At 38.9% G+C, this 15973-nt stretch overlaps 1 pseudogene; it reads left to right on the top strand.

The window, feature by feature from the left end:
* The first annotated feature begins 3006 nt into the window (after positions 1 to 3006).
* Positions 3007 to 15973, top strand: part of LOC113270987 (uncharacterized) — an 86455-nt pseudogene continuing 73488 nt past the window's right edge.

Here is a 15973-nt window from a genome sequence, read left to right as displayed (position 1 = left end):
AGGGAAACATTTCAGTCACTTTAGAAGAGCTTGTTGGTTTTATTTTGTTTGGTTTGGTTTGGTGGGGGACAGGGGTGGGGGTTGAGATACGATTAGCTGCTGTAATCTGCAGAAATAATGAACTCATTTATACCAGTTCTAACCAAAAGCTAAGGAAGAAATTGGGAGTTTATTTTCCCATTTATACCTGCTTGGAGGTCACTGATGGATTTGGATGTTTTCAATACCTTTTTGTCTTCCTTGCTAGTTCAGAATTTTTCCTCCTTGTCTATTCAATCTTATCTTTTTAGCCAACACTAAATTCAAGCGTACATAGAATTTAAGCAAAGATGCCAAAAATGGGGGCGCCTGGCTGGCTCAGCCTATAAAGTGTGCGACTCTTGATCTCAGGGTTGTGAGTTTGAGCCCCACGTTAGGTGTAGAGAATACTTAAAAAGAAAATGTTTAGAAAAAAAAAAAGATGCCACAAATGTACAAATGAATGAATAGAAATTTAGAAAGTCCAGGAAAATCTTTACATTTAAATATCCATGAATGTATTGTTAGTCAGCTTACCATTAAAAGAAATTACTTTAATGACATAACAACAACAACGCTGTCAGTAGCCAGTCAGGACAGTCAGCCTCGTGCTCAGATATAAAAGCAAAGCCTCACAGAAAACCAAACAATCAAAGGAAAATTTAATTAGAATTAGCCATCTTCACAGGCTATCTGGAGCTATTCTCTCCCTCTCTCTCTCCTTTTTTTTTTTTTTTTTTTTTTTTTTTACCATTTATGATCATTGGAAAGAAGTGTGAGGTTCATGATAATAGATGGGAAACTGTTCACAGGTCTGTGACCTTTCCTGAGTACCGGAGCCAAAATGTATTACCCCTGTTTTGGATCATTCCTCCATCGGGTAACCATAGCAATTCACTTTGGAAGACACTGAGAATTTTACAATGTGAGACAATAGGTGAAGAATTCAAAGCAAGGTAACTTCACCAGAGACTGAAAGTGTATGCAAGTCCCTTCAAATTTTACCTGACAAGATGAGGGAGTGGATATTCTGGTACTCTGTTATCCATACCAGTGATGTTCATGTTTTTTGGTCATGGAAATATTTTGCAGAAGTCTAAAATACAACACCATAGAAAAGCAGGCTTGATCTGGCTAAAGCAGTGGCATATATACAACTTTCTGTACTTACGATTCAACTTTCTGTAATCATCCCCTTGTCCACGTCCATACTGCACTTACCATAATGTCTGGTACACAGCAGACATTCAAGCAATATTTTTGAATGGATAAATGAAAAAGTAAATGAGACACATATAAGGAATCACTAGGGATCTGTGCAGCAGTTTTAAATCTGCTGTGTAACCCATTAGTTTTAAAGATGAGAACCTTCTGGAAGATATGAAGAACAGTGAAATTAGGCTAAAAGAGCATTTCATGTTTGTGTGAGGATTCAGAAGGCCCTGATAGTGATAGCAAGCATCAATATTTTGCTACCCTGAAATACTCTGAAAGAGGTTTCTTATATATTGGTTGTACAAAAAAATGCTTTTTATTACAATGTTTATTACAAATGTATTTTATTATAAGACTTTTGAGTATGGACTACATTTCCAGAAATATGATAAAGGTCATACCTCATGAAATCACACATGTAGGCAAAACAACACAATTCAAATCACAAATTCCATTTTTATCCATAAATTTGGCCTCATGATCAAAATGTAAGAGCTTTTGAAACTGATAGGCCTTTTCATTTAAAAACTAAAATGTTTTTAAAATAAAGGATTAAGACCAATTATTTAAGAATAATTCTTCTGAGATATTTGTGTGTGGCTGTGATGGTTAATTGTATGTATCAACTTGATTAGGCCAAAGGACGGCCACAAATTGGGTTAAATATTATTTGGGGTATGTGTGTGAGCATGTTTCCAGTTGGAAGAGATTAACACTTAAATTGGTGGGCTGGGTAAAACAGATCGCCTCCCCCAATGTGGGTAGGCATCATCCAATCCATTGAGGGCTTGAACAGAACAAAAAGGCTGAGCAAGGAAGGTTGAACACTTTCTCTCTCTCTCTCTCCCTCTGCCTGACTGTGTGACCTGACACTAGTCTTCTCCTTCCCTTGGACTGAGACATACCACTGGCACTCCTGGTTCTCAGGCCTTAGGACTAGGACTGGAATTTACGGCGTTGGCATTTCTGAGTGTCCAGTTTACAGACGGCAGACTGTGGAACTGAAAACCTCCATCATCACATGAGACGATTCCTTATAATAAATCTCACTTTATGTATATTATGTATTATATATATTATATATTTTTATATACATAAGTATATTTTTAATAGATATTACACACACACACACATTTGGTTCAGTTTCTCTGGAGAAGCCTAGCTAATGCACATTTTGGCACCAAGAATGATTTTACAGCAACCGAATCTTAAGGTTGAGTTTTCTGAATTGGTTCTGGGATTTCTAGAATTGGCTCTTGAATATGATTAGATGTAAAGACTCTAATGATTGTATTGCCAATGGTAAAGAGAGCATTGATAGCCCATGGCGTGATCTGGCAATGGAGACGAGCAAAATCTCTGCATTGGATGTTGCTAATCAACCACTTGTAAGAAGCAAAGAGCCGAATGACTACACATAGAATACTTTCAAACAGTTCTGAAAAATTATACAGATAGAATGAGATTGGCAAGTTGCCCCTAATGTCACTGGACAAAATGGTGAAAGAAAAGGATTAGCTCAGGGATTCAAATTCCCAATTCAAGAGTCACATAAATAACCTAAAGGGGTCTATGTGTGCCCTGAAGGAGAGCCTTACCTCCCGTAGTCACGGGGCTATAGAAATTGATGAAAATCAAATGCAGAATCTCATAAGGAAACTGGTTAAATTACAACTTAAGCTGAACTCCCAGCCTCTCTGGGTGTCTATTGTTAAAGTGAGGGCTTTGAGAAAGAATAAGATCCTACAGGATCCTACAAGTTGAGATGGGGACATGTGGCAAGAGCGTGCTAAAACTGGGTACACTGAACCCCTAAATTCTGAGTCTTCTTTGCAAGCGGAAGAGATCTCCCCAACCCAAGTAGAAGGAGCCTCCCCACTATATCAGAAGTGGCCTCCCCACTCACAGCAGAAGCAGCCTCTCCAACCCTACCGGCAACAACACCTCCACCTCCAGTAATATCAGCCTCTCTACCCCAGCCTTACTGGCCTTTCCACCTGTCTGAGGGAATTAAATCTGCATTATAATCCCGAGGAAGGGATCCAAAAGCCTAGGAGGATTGAAATGTTAACTGTGGATTTGTCATTTAAGACTTATTCACCACATCTTCTTTAACCCTTCGTCTGTTGAAGGACATCTTGGTTCCTTCCACAATTTGGTTATTGTGGACACTGCTGCTATGAACATTGGGGTGCATGTGCCCTTCTTTTTACCACATCTGTATCTTTGGGGTAAATACCCAGTAGTGCAATAGCTGGGTTGTAGGGTAGCTCTATTTTCCACCATTTGCATTGACATGGATGGAACTGGAGGGGATTATGCTAAGTGAAATAAGTCAAGCAGAGAAAGACAATTATCATATGGTTTCACTCATATGTGGAACATATGGAATAGCGTGGAGGACATTAGGAGAAGGAAGGGAAAAATGAAGGGGGGGAATCAGAGGGGGAGATGAACCATAAGAGACTCTGGACTCTGGGAAATAAAACTGAGGGTTACAGAAGGGAGGGGAGTGGAGGGATGGGGTAACTGGGTGATGGGTATTAAGGAGGGCACATGTTGGGATGAGCACTGGGTGTTATACACAACAAATGAATCTTTGAACACTACGACAAAAACTTACAATGTACTATAAACTGGCTAACTGAATTAAAAACAAAAAAGACTTATTCACCCACCCTTCTGGAAGGGTCCAGAAGACATATGTGAGAAATAAATGTGTGAGGGGAGCCCTGGCATCTGCAAAGAGCTCTGTGATTGCTCTTCCCTGTAAACCAAAATTTACGGTGGTAAGTGCAGCCACTGAATTGGGAGACCTATATACAACAGGGGTAATTGGATCCTATTTGGCAGGGGTAAGGTGGTGGCCCTCAACCACCACAGGCAAGGAGGGTACGGTTATCATAGTGAACAGCAGAGTCAAAGCAGCAATCAGAATAGTCTGAGCCTCATGGACCTATGAAGTTGGCTAATTGATCACGGTATTCCTAGAAGTGGAATAGATAGGAAGCCGAGTAATTTTTACTTGAGCTGTATAAACAGAAAAGTCTTAGGTCAAGTGAAAAAAGTCAAAACTGAATCACAAAAACGGAGAATTACAGACCTTCCATCAATTCCCAGACTTGGACCATGTGATCCAGCCAATCAACTGGTGCTTGAAGTATCAGTGGCAGACGAGGATGCTGTCTGGAACTCTTACGAGGCTCCTGTAGTTGACGGACAGCACTAGCCCTGAGGATTTTGAGGCAAAGCTTTGCCATGCCATCCTCTGCAGATAACTGCTCTCCTTTTGAGAAATAGCTCTTGGCCTGCTACTGGGCCTTAGTAGGGACCAAATGCTGAACCATGGGCCATCAAGTTACCATGCAACCTGAGCTATCCACGATGAATTTTGTGTGTTATCTGATCCACTAAGCCACAAAGCTGGGTTTACACAGCAGCACTCCATATTCAAATGGAAGGCGTATATATGTGATTGAGCCCAAGCAGGCCATGAAGGCACAAGTGAGTTACACGAAGTGTCCCAAGTGCCTGCTCCTGGTATATTGCCTTGTCTCTCCCAGCCCGCACCTGTGGTCTCAAGGGAGTTCCTTATGATCTGTCAGCAGAGCAAGAACAGCCTCTAGTTTACAGATGGTTTTATAGGCGAGCAGGCACCATCCCCAAATGGGCAGCTATACACCACAGCTCCTTTCTGAGACATTCCTAAAGGACCGCGGTGAAGCTGAATCCTCCCAAGTGGGCAGAACTTTAAACAGTGCACGTTGCTTTACACTTTGCTTGTAAGGAGAAATGGCCAGACATGGAGTTATATACCAATTCACGGGCTGTGGCCAATGATTTGGCTGGATGTTCAGAGACTTAGAAGGAACACGATTGGAAAACTGATGACAAAGAAATCTGAGGAAGAGGTATGTGGACAGGCTTCTCTGAATGGGCAAAAAACATGATATTTGTGTCCAGTGCGAATGCTCACCAAAGGGTGCCCTCAGCAGAGGACAACTGTCATCATCAAATGGATAGGATGACCTGTTCTGTATATGCCAGTCAGCCTCTTTCCCCAGTCACCCCTGTCATTGTCCAACGACCTCACGAACAAAGTGCCCATGGTGGCAGAGATGAAGGTTACACGGGGATGAAGGTTATGAAGATGAGGCTCATTGACGTGCACTTTCACTCACCAAGACCAACCCGGCTGTGGCCACCACCGAGCGCCCCACCAGCCTGCACACGAGACTAACACTGAGCTCCTGATGTGGCACCAGCCCCCAGAGAGATCGGCCGGATATCTGGTGGCAGGTTGATTACATTGTACTGTTGCCACCTTGGAAGTGGCAGCATTTTGTTCTTACTGGAATCGCCACTGACTCTGGATACAGATTTGCCTTTCTTGCATGACAAGACTACCAACCACGAGCTCACAGAATGCCTTTCCATTATCATGGTATTCTGTGCAGCACTGTTTCTAATGAAAGAACTCACCTCCCAGCAAACATGTGGCCATTAGCCCATACTCATAAAATTCACTGGTTTTACCCTGTTTTCCACAATCAGCTGGCTTGATAGAATTGTAGAATGGCCTTCTGAAGACTCCGTTACAGTGCCAACTAGGTGGCAATACCTTGGAGGCCTAGGGCAAGGTTTTCCAGAAGGCTGTATATGCTCTGATTGCAAGGCCAATATGCGGTGCTGTTTCTCTGATAGGATTCATGAATCCAGGAATCAAGGGGTAGAAACGGGAGTGGCACCACTCACTATTACTCCCTGTGACCCACTAGCAATATTTTCGCTTCCTGTTTTTGCAACTATAATGGCCAAGGGCAGCCCTCCCCAAAATGTGCCACTTTGGCATACTGATTATAAATAAAAGTTACTTAAGAGACAGCCTGTACAAGAAGGAAACTCAGATCCTCCTCTGTCCCCATAAAAACAAGAAATAAATACCCCATGTAAAAGGTATCCTACCAGGAGGTAGAGACATCCTTATCACAAGAAGGCTATATAAACAATCCTTGTGATTTTTACTAATTCACTACCTTGTCCAAATTCTGTTAGAAATTCATTATTAATTGAAGCTCCCAAAGTCTTCTTTTTCCTGTCAAGTCCTCATAGATATATGGTCTTTTTATTTAAAAAGTATAGAGACTGCCTGTTTGGTCATTTTTCAGTTCTCAGTTTCATTATTGGGACTCTGTGCACACGTAATAAAACTTTGGGGTTTCTTCTCCTATTAATCTATCTCATGTAAATTTAATTCTTGGTCCAGCTGGAAAATCTTGAAGGGTGGAGGAAGTTTTCCTTCTGGTCACGTCCTTATGCTGCTGGCCTAGAGGTCTTAGTTCCAAGGGAGAAATACTTCCACCAGGAAACACAACAATGATTCTATTAAACTGGAAGTTAAGACTACTGCCCAACCACTTTAGGCTCCTCATGCCTCTGAATCAACAGGTGAAGAAGGGGGTTACTGTGCTGGCTGGGGTAACTGGTCCCGACTATCAAGGGGAAGTCAGATTACTATTGCACAGAAGAGGTAAGGAAGAGTATGTCTGGAATACAGAGGATCCCTTAGGGTGTCTCTTAATATCATCACGCCCTGTGATTAAAATCAATGGAAAACTACAACAACTCAATCCAAGCAGGATCATTAATGTCCTAGACCCTTCAGGAATGAAGGTTTGGCTCACCCCACCAAGTAAAGAACCACGGTGAGATGAGGTACTTCCTGAAGGCAAAGGAAACACAGATGGGTAGTGGGAAAAAATCGTTATAAAAACCAGCTATAACCATGTGACCAGTTACAGAAACAAGGACACAAATATAATGAGTATTCCCCCCTTATTTGATTTGGTTATAAATATATTTTACGTTTAAGTATATTTTATATATGTATGTGTGTATCAAGTATCTTTGTTTTCTTTCATCTCATTCCCTCATCATGTAACATAAGATGTATTATTGACTTTCTATCACAGTGTAAGTATTGTTAATTTTACATCATAGCATTTAAGTTATGGGACATCAAAGAGAAAACATCACACAAGGACCTTACCTCCTGTTTTGGAAGGGGTTCGTGCATTTTTGGTTGTATGCGGGGAGTTGTACTACATTAGAATAATGACCTTGTTATTGTTTTTCTCTAGAGATTAAGTATGGTTTAGGGAGGTGTGCTTCAATGCCAAGTTGACAGGAGTGGAATTGTGATGGCTAATGTATTGTGTCAATTTGACCAGGCCAAAGGATACTTACATATCTGATTAAACACTATTTTGGGTGTGTCTGTAGGCTGTTTTTGGAAGTAATTACTATATTTGAATTGGTGGACTGAGTAAAGCACATTGCCCTCCCCAATGTGGGTGGCCATTATCTAATTCATTGAAGAAATGAATAGAACAAAAAGGAAGAGGAAGGCTGAATTATCTCTCTGCTTAACTGCAGAGCTGAGACATAGGTCTTCTGCCCTTGCACTAGGACTTAAATATCATCCATTGGTCCTTCCGGTTCTCAGGCCTTAGGACTCACGCTAGAATTTACAGCATCCACTTTCCTGGGTCCCTGGCTTTCAGACAGCAGATGGTGGGACTTTTTTCAGCCTCTACAATCTCGTGAGTCAAATCCTTATAACAAATCAGATTGTACACACACACACACACACACACACACAAATCTTCCTCAACTTATGATAAAATTATGTCCCAATAACAATAATACACCTAACCTACCAAATATCGTAGTCGATCCTAACCTCCCTTAGATGTGCTCAGAACACTTATATTAGACTACAGTTGGGCAAAATCATCTAACACAAAGCCTATTTTATAATAAAGTATTGAATATCTCATGTAATTTATTTAATATTGTACTGAAAGTGAAAGACAATCGTACGTGTGTAAGTTGCATACACAGTGTCATGAGAGGGTATCATACCATCTATCACTAACCCAGAAAAAGATCAAAATTCAAAATTTGAAGTATGGTTCCTAATGAATTCATATTGCTTTCACACCATTATAATGCCACAAAATAATAAGTCAGGGACTGTCTGTATATACATAGCAAATTATAATATGTAAATATGTAATATGTAATTTACACAATTACATGTATATTTTATATATAGTATAATATACATATATAAATTATTATAGTATTAAATGTAAATAAATATAAATATAGTTGATTCTGTTTCTCTGGAGAACCATGACTAATACAATGTGTGCTTCTACATTTTTCCCTGCATTTTAGCAAAAAGAAGAGATATATACAGAATGAGAGAAGCCAACACAATTTCAAGCTGGAAAATCATTAAAGATTATTCAGATTACCTTCTACATTAGACAGATGAAAAAACTAAACTCTGTATAGCTCAAAGAAGACAAGGGTAGGAGTAGAACTTACATATTCTGACGTGAAGTTCAATGGTCTTTTGCATTACACCATTTGACAAGAAAAATACTAATGCTAATGATGATATTATGTTAGCATAAACCTGAGGTTTATTTCAAATAACATTTTTACTTCTATTACCCTTTTTAAAGGAACAGGAGAAAATCGGATCCGAATTGTACATTTTGCAAATTATCTCTAAGGTGCCTATCTTTACAGGTGCTGAATAATATGCTACACAATTAGCGTGATTAATGGGACTTAAGGATGTAGGATTCCAAACCACGTTGAAGCCGAGTGATCCGAATGAGTTTTAATTAGAGTTGGATGAGTTTCTTATTTCCAAATCTATTGGTGAAAAATTGGATTTTAACTTCAGCCAATTTAATGTGTTGCTTTATACTACATGGCTACATGAACGACAGGAAAGAGCGGTGCCCTGGAGTCTCAATAAATTGGACCAATTTGAGAAGAAAAGCCTCTGATTTAGTGAAAGAGTATGTTCCTCAAAATAAATGTAATTTAGGGCACATATAATACTTCAAACTACACTAATAAAGTAATGTCATGCCCCCAACTTCTAATCTAATTCTGTTTTAAAGAGGTATGTTTATATATTCAACTTTTTCTCGACCACTTTCTCTTTCCACCTTTTTTTTTTTCTTTTTTTTCTTTCTACTTAACTAGAGCCAGTTCTCCTTCGTGGACGCTGATTCCCCTATGGCACTATCAACTGACATTTCCTTATTCTCCCACAGTGGACATATATTAGGTCCAGGAAAATGGGTTGGAATACCTCTGATTCCCCTTTACTATTTCTCTGATATGGTTTCATCACCTTTGTTCAATACCCCATACTCATTTGAAGCTTATAAAACTACATTCTTCCTAATCTTGTTTCATTTTCAAGTCACTCTTCCACACTCTTTGAAGATGTTGGCATCCGTTTTACAGTTATATATTTTTTCATCATCACAGTAATCCTATGATATTTCAACTAAAAAATAGATGGCACATCCGTGATGACTCCCTTATGCTTCCTTGATCGTCTTCCACATTCTATTTCTGACATGGGGAAACTGAAGGACTCCATAAAAATCTGCTTTTGCTCCTTTTCCTGCTTCTATTCTTGCTAGGACCTGCACCCCCACTTCATGCATGCCTCATAAGGCACATAGTGTATGTCTTTCTTGTAAGGGACAAGGAGTAAATGATTTCTTTAGACTAGATAATATCTAAGGAGGGACCTGGTGAGAATGACCAGACGAAGCTATCACATGTGTATTCCAGACCACCTGCACTAAACATCTCCATGCTAAGACCCCCTGGCTCCAAGGAATAAACCTGGATCCTTGTCTTTGTTCTAACTGGGTCCTGGATGCCTAAGAAGACATGTACACCCCACCACAATCCTCAATAAAACCCCCAGGCCCCAAACAAAGACAAGATACTCGGTCTGTAGCTGCACTCTCTCTCTACCTTCAATAAACTCCGCTTTTGCCTCCCGCTGGCTAGCATTTGATTTCTATCCTGCACGCAGCCAGGGATCCTACTGGCTGGTCCTGCAGGACATTCTCTGGGTCCTTGGACCTGGCCTGCCTGCATAAATTCTGCAATTCATTCACAATGATATTCACTAGAAATTACCATCATGCAGAACTATTCCACCACTATAATATTTAACTTTGAAATTTCTCCCATCACATTCTTCTATCCTTTAGCCTCTCCTACTCTTGCATCCTAAATAGCCTAGTTTTTTATTTCATCAAAACTTTTAATCCTCTGTTACCCCTTTTTCTCATAACTCCCTATATTACCTAAACACTCATAGGTGACTTATTAAAGTGTACTCTTACCAGCAGCTTGAATTTATTTTTCTTCCCACAGTATCCGCCTAGTCAATTAATTCTAAAATCCTTAGTCTACATGTCTAGTTTCTTTTTGACTACTTCTGGGCTTCTGAACGTTGCCAGAGGATGTCACACAACACATGGTGATTGGCTCCAGTGAAAATGTATCATTTCCAATATTTCAGCTAGAACCTCTATACCATTAAATTATCACATCATTCATTCTTAGTATTTCCTTCTCTAAAAAAGTTCTTTTGGTTTTAAGATAGCTCAAATTAAGTTGAAAAAAATGGGGGATAAAGTTTTGAAAACAGTAGAGACCTCATGAGTATTAATATATCCAGACTTGGGGTGCCTGGGTTGTTTTTCTTTGGAGCTCAGTAGGTTAAGTGTCTGCCTTCGACTCAGGTCATGATACCGGAGTCCCAGGATCGAGCCCTGCGTTGGGAACCCTGCTCAGCGGGGAGTCTGCTTCTTCCTTTCCCTCTGCCCCTCACCCTGCTCATGCTCTTTCTCTCTCTCTCAAATAAATAAAATCTTTAAAAATATATCTATATCCAGACTCAAAGCGACTCATAGTTGGTAACTGGATGCCGTCGTATGCTACGGCACCACTTTCTAGGTCTCTTTCGTTCTGTCTCTGGCTACCTCGCAGGCCACAAGATCTTTCTTCTTGGCATCTCTGTTCATTTACATTATTTTCCTCTCAGATTCCCACAACAACCTGGAATAGTTTCCCAATGTCTCAAATCTAAATTCCCACAGAAGAGGCCTCATATCTGATTCGTTTGACTAAGTAGCTGATCAGCAAATAATTTTACAGACATGCCAATATAAGCCAACTGCTTCAACAGAGGATTTGGGTAGTTTGAGTTATGAGAAAAGAGAGCTGCTTGCAGAAAAGCATCATAAAAATATTTTCCCCACAGTAGTTACTGCAACCTCACAGCTATCCCCGAGTCCTTCAGTCGCACTATTTTCAACACGTTTAGCCCCTATTTTAAGGAGAGTAGAAGACAAATATTTTCTGCAATCAGCTTGACTTATGCGCTGCTTCTTCACCTCAACACACACGTGTCCATTCTTCCTTTTCTACACCTGTTTCAGAAAAGTGAATAAACTCAATTACACAGAATTATTCACATGGACTAATCAAATTTGTAAAGAAGAAAATGGGTGGAGTCAACAATAATTTCCTTTTTCCTTTTGGGTCTTCCGTCTCTTCCTGAGCATTAATATTGTCCTCTCCACTAACCATGATCATCTTCCTCATTCTAAAAGAACAATGCTGCCTTCAAGATACTCTCGTATCTCCTTCCTTGTGGAGTTAAACATGGAGAAAGTACTCCAAAATGCATGCGTTTACTTCCTTTCTCCTTCTCAACAAATTGCTCTTTCAAGACTTTGTTCTCGTCCACATGGTTTAGCTGTATGCATTTTCTTTATTAAATAAGCCCAAAACTTGCTTTCGTACTGTAATAATATATCTTGGATCTGGAATTAAGAGGAACTGCTTCTTCCTCATTCTTAATGTTTCCTTTTATGTGAAGAGACATCTATTAGCATAACGCTCCTGGCCTCTTTCCATTTCTTTACTCATTTTGCCTTAGGGGCTGAGGAGTGATTTAATATGATTAGTAATTTTTGGAAAGAGAAAATTCTTAGGACTAGCGGTTTTCTCCTTTTTGTCACTTGGGAATAAATTGTCCACAAGGAGCACATGTTCTCTTGGGCTCCTCTGGAGGCAGCCTACCACAACTGGCATATCAGTATGAAGACATCAGAAACTGCTCCAGCTCTATAATCATTAATACTGAAATTCCCTTCCTTGATCAGAATCATTTGCTCTTACATTCTAGTGGAATATAATATTTGGAACCCGACTCATAGATATAAGCCGCATTCTCCAACATCAATTTTCAGGAACAAAGGTTATATTTTAATCCACATCTTCCTCAGTTTTTGTCGTATTTCCCACTTGGTTCAATCAGAAATATTGATAAATAGTCCTTTGGGGGACAGAATAACTTCTGGAGGTTAAGGCTTATCACATGCCCTTTATGGATGATGTTAAATTTTGGTGGCATTGTATTAAGTGCAGGACACATGGGTTTTTGACCTTGGAAGTTGACAGTGGCCTATATTGCACAAACTGGCTGGTTTTAACAGTTGTGAAGAGAGCCTTTAACTGCTATGCCTTCAGGCTATTTTGCGTTTGGCCCTTGGCGGGTGAACATAGCATATGCAGTCTTTATATCAACAAATGTTTCTTTAGAGGCACTGCATATGCAAGGCCTTGAGTAACACACAAACCTAGGGTTTCAGATTTCATTGATGGTATAAGTGAAAATTTTTAAAATTTTGGACCTTGGCAAAGAAAGAGGTTACAGGGGCCATAGCCACGGGCAGGCCTTAGAAAATGATGGCCACATGGGGCTTAGCAAACAAATGCTACCTTTACTGGCTTGAGCAACCGCGTGGGCCTCAGAAAAAAAACTCACACTTAGTGAACAGACTTAACCACAAGGTGGGGAATTTAGGATACAGATTACAGCTTAAATTTAAACACCAAAGGCACTGTCCGTAGCACATGTGTGTGGGGTTAAAGATGCCTCAGCAGACATGGCTGGGGCACTGACGCTTCTATAAGGGGGTACAATTGAGGCAAAGATTCAAACATGAGGAAAGGAGAATCTTTTAGACACTGATAGAACACAATTTATTGCTTTTATATTGAAAGCTGAATTCCTCAGACATTATAAAGCTCTAGAGTTTTCATGCAAAAATTATTATGACCTGGGGTGCCTGGTGTCTCAGTCAGTTAAGCATCCCACTCTTGATTTCGGCTCAGGTCATGATCTCAGGGTTATGAGATCGAGCCCTGCTTCCGGGCTCCCAGGCTTGTGCTGGGTATGGAGCCTGTTTAAGATTCTCTCTCTCCCTCTCCCTTTGCCTCTCCCTCATCTCTCCCCTCCTCTAAAAACAAATTGTTATGACCTAGTAAAGGCAACCCTACATATGCTACGTTCAGTGCCTAAAAAGCAATGGTGAGTGAGACAAATTTAGATTCATGTAGATTGTCCACAGGCTCAAAAGACCCTCAAACATGTGGTCTCAGCATGAATCTGAATTCATTAATTACAGGGGAGTAGTCTTCTCTAGGAGACAGGTTTCTGAGAACTAAGCTATTCCATAGCAAGTAACAGTGGAAGTTACCATTAGGACCTAGGCTGGAAAATTCCTGTTTATAAAACAATGTGCACACTACTTTGCAAGAAAGAGTCCAAATCAGTGAAAAAATATAGGCTCAAAATGTAAATGTGAATGAAGACAAATTGAATAAACAATAAAATAGTCTCAAATAAGATCTGGTGAATAGGACTGTCAACTTTGTAAATTTATATGCCTCCTCAAAAAATTATAATGTAAACATAAGGTTGAAGGAGCTAAATTAATATCAGACGAATCTTCAAAATAAAGAGATAAAGAGATAAAAAGTGAGCCACTTCATAACAATAGAAGGATTAATTCATCAGGAAGATATAAATATCATTAATGTGCATGCATCTGATAACACAGTTTCAAAATACATGAAGCAAAATTTGACCAACATAGAGGAGAAAATAGTTAATTCCATAACAACAGTTGGGGATTTAACACCTGTCTCTCAGCAAATAGTAGACCTAGATAAAAATCAATAAAAACATAGATAATCTGAACAACACTATTGATCGACATGACCTAATTGATATTTATGGTACACTATACCCTAATAGTGCAGAACGTAATTATTTCCAAGTGAATATGGTACATTTACCAAAATGTAATAGACCCTGAGCTCGACCAAAGAACTAATATCAATAAATTTAAAGGGACTGAAATACAGAGTATGTTCTCTTGCAACAATAAAATTCAATTAAAAATGAAGAGCAATAAGATATCTAGAAAATACCAAGTATTTTTAAATTAAAATGCTTCTAGGTAATTCATGGTTCAAAGAAGAAATCATGAGAGAAATTAGAAAATATTTCAAAATGAATTATAATGAAACTGGAACATGTCAAAATTTACGAAATATAGCTAAAGCAGTGATTAGAGGAAAATCTATACCTTTAAATGTCTACATGAGCAAAAAGGTAGGTCTAAAATCTAAAAATGATTCAAGATTCCACCTTCTGAAGTTAAGAGGAGAAAGTGAAAGGGAAATGATAATAATGAGCAAGAAATAAATAAAACTGAAAATAGTCAAACAACATAAAAAGATTAACAAAGCCAAAAGCTTGTCTTGGAAGAGACACAAAACTGATAGACCCCCTAGGTAAGATGACTAAGAAAACAAGAGCAAGAACTCAGATTACTAATCCCAGGAATGAAAGAACGTTTTTCTGTATAGATGTTAGAGACATTAAAAAGGCTATAAGAGAAAATTATACATCATTTTATTGCAGAGAACTCAACGACTTTGATATATAGATAATTTTCTAGAAAAATACAATTTACCAAGATTAATACACAATGAAGCATAAAGTCTAAATAGCCCTACATCAATAAGATGAATTGAACTTACTATCAAAATTTCCCACAATGAAAAACGCAAGCACAGACGGATTCACTGATGATTTTGTAGGGGCCAAGGATAGACTACACCAAGGTGGGCCTCTTTGGCATGAAGATTATTTTGAGTTAAAAAGCAATAAAAATCCAGCGGATTCAGAAAAGCTCTTCACCTTTTTCCTCAATTGCCTAAAAAGAATTTAGATAGAGGACCTGCTCCAGGAGGAGAGCTATTACCACAGATAACTACATTATGATATTAACTAGGTGTGGTAGAGAGAAACCTAGCAAGGCATGCTTGATCAGTCTTCTATATCCCATTGTTTCTGAGTGGCCCAGCAAACATTTGGTTACCAAATATTTACTCTTTTTCATTTTCCTGTGAACTACATTCCTTCGCTTTAAAGTCCCAGACCCCTACCCCCTTGGTTCAGGATGACATGTCTCATTTTACCTGACCGTCGTAGGAGTTTCATGTTCGTGTAGAATCCTTATATGTACAAAATTGAATTTGTTTTTTCCTGTTATCTGTCTCATGTTAATTTGACTCTTAGTCTCTCTAGAAGGACATTTAAGGGCAGAGGAAATTCCTTCTCCCTGACAAAGTCTATCAAATATTTCAGGAAGAAATAATATCAAGAATACATAAATTCATTAAGTAAACAGAGTAGAAGAAAACACTTCTCATTGCATTTTACAATCTAGTATATTCCTAACACCAAAATTTGACAGTAGCACATTCAAAAATATAAATCGATATCTCTTATAAACATATATAGAAAAATTCCTAAGTAAAATACTAGGAAATAGAGTTAAACAATATATAAAAGGGATAATATAGCATGACCAAGTAGAATTTATTCCAAAAATGCAAGATATTCCAAATATGCTTCAACATTCAAATATTAATTAATGTTTTTCACAATATTAACAGAATAATGGAGAGAAACCAT

This window comes from Ursus arctos, chromosome X (genome assembly GCF_023065955.2).
Source record: "Ursus arctos isolate Adak ecotype North America chromosome X, UrsArc2.0, whole genome shotgun sequence".
Lineage (NCBI taxonomy): Eukaryota > Metazoa > Chordata > Mammalia > Carnivora > Ursidae > Ursus > Ursus arctos.
This window is presented reverse-complemented; position numbering and strand designations above follow the sequence as displayed.